The sequence below is a fragment of the Acomys minous genome, assembly GCF_964271855.1.
Source record: "Acomys minous genome assembly, chromosome: 6".
In the NCBI taxonomy this organism is placed as follows: domain Eukaryota; kingdom Metazoa; phylum Chordata; class Mammalia; order Rodentia; family Muridae; genus Acomys; species Acomys minous.
This window is the reverse complement of record NC_140487.1, coordinates 91,190,418-91,192,716: the sequence shown is the minus strand read 5'-3', so window position 1 is coordinate 91,192,716 and position 2,299 is coordinate 91,190,418.

The following is a 2,299-nucleotide window of genomic DNA, read 5'->3' as shown; positions in this document are numbered from 1 at the left end:
TGGTTATAGCATAAACTAAATATGATGTAGAATAAATGCTTAAAAAAAGCTAATTCAAAAACAGTTTTACAATGTTAAAACACAAAGAATTGATTTTTGCCTTAGCTGAGAGCTCTGTATACAAGAGTATACACATCTGAAATGTTAAAAATAGGACATACTCTATTAAAGTCACTAGATAGGCAAACATAACCATCATCTTGGTATCTAAGCAAAACAACAAGTTGTAATATGTAATAAATGGGGGCTGGAGAGATGGCTTGGCCATTAAGATCGCTTGTTGCACTTACAGAGGACCCAGGTATAGTTCTGCATTCACATGGTGATTCATAACCATCTGTAATTCCAGATCCATGGGATCTGATGCCCTCTTCTTACCTGTGTAGGCACCAGGCATGAATGATGCACAAATATACATTCAGGCAAAACACTCACACATAGAAAAAATGAGCGAATCCTAAATTTTTATTGAAAAAACTTGGGAATGTTTCAACAGCATTAATTTAGAGAGGAGAAAATATTTTCATATATTTAATATAGCCAAGAAACATCAATTTGAACATGAGTTTTATTGTCTCAAATTTTTTTATCATTTCTGTTCAATTTTGCACTTGGGATAGCATATATACTATGCAGCAACTTTTAGAAAGTTTCTATGTGGTTCTTATTTTTTTATCTTATTGTTTATTACCATCATTTCTTCTTTATTATTTTGTTCTGCTAATATTGTCTAATATATATGAGGTATGAATTTTTTTATTTTTTATATTTTAATTAGACTACAAAATAACAGGATTAATGTGACATTTCACTCATGCATAGTTCTGGTTGATTAACTCATGCCCCAATTTCCATTCCATCCTCCTGACATCACCTCCATTTTACCTTTCTTCTCAATAATTGCATTTCTCTTGCCATTTTCATACCAGATGTGAGGTATTACCTGACCCCTTATTTCTAAGATCTTTTATTTTTTCATCTTATGCTACCCTTTCTGGTTTCTGGCCTCTATCCACACATGTTCCCACCTAAATGCACCTAAAGTCAGATTCAGAATCTGCATAACATTATTTCACTTAATATAGTATTTTACAAGTCCACCAGTTCTGAACAAATTCCTGCTTCAGTTTTCTTTATGGATAAATAAAATCCCTGTGTGTATCTGTATCATACTGGAGCTTGGCTTGCTTTATCTATCGTGTGTGTGTGTGTGTGTGTGTGTGTGTGTGTGATCTTTTTTTCAACTCCTTTCTTTTTCTGTAGTTGCCAGGTACTATCACTAGTGGCCTCCATTTGCTCCTACCAGTGGTAGCCTCCTCAAGTACAATAAGTTTCAGCCTAGAAAATTGAGCTTTTTGCCCTAGAGAAAAATTTTCTGGTGACCAGTCGCCAACTCTGTGCCTTTGTTCAGTTTCCCCTATGATGTTGAAGCTGGGCTTTAACACACATATGTGTTACACACACACACAGAGAGAGAGAGAGAGAGAGAGAGAGAGAGAGAGAGAGAGAGAGAGAGAGAGAGAATAGCTTGTTCAACCAGGAGTTATCTGCTTCTGTTATATCAGAAGTAGAGGTAATTGTTTTACTATGTCATTGACCCTTTTTTATATATAAAAAAACCTTCTCCTTAATGTCGTTCTTTGTTCTAAGTGATCTCTAATCTATTCTGGTCTTCTTGAAGATCTTACTTGTCTCAATACACTAGGGAAAATATGCTGAATTTATCTTTCTCTTTCTTGCTTGGAAATAGCTTTGTTTGAACTAATGTTTCTTTAACATGTTTTATTAGACATAAATATCATAATACATTACTGATATCAAATTGTTTATATTTTCAGATAATTCTGTTTGTTGTCATGTGAGTTGTTGTTCCACTTTCAGTGTTCCTGTGACTCATATTCTGATGATATTTCTACTTTTATTTAAATTAAAATGGCTTATTTCCCAAAGACCTAATAATGGAATGCAAATCTAAATGGCAAGTGTTTTCTTACCATAAACAATCATCTGGGCGTGTCTAAAGTTTTAGATCCATATTTTTCTCAGGGATCTTAATCTCTTGTTATACTGTAGTTTGGGTAACCACAGTTCCAGGTAAGAAATAAACTTTTTTTAGTCCCTTACCTTTTGTAGACACTCTATCAAGAAAATAATGTTTGCTCTAGGTACTGTTAATTCATGTCTTACTAAAAATAAGGATACTTGAGAATAAATGTGATAACATACTGACATCTTGTAAGACACCAGAGGAATTTTTAAAAGGCAAAAAGTAACAATTTTGATTCAGTCATTAATGAAC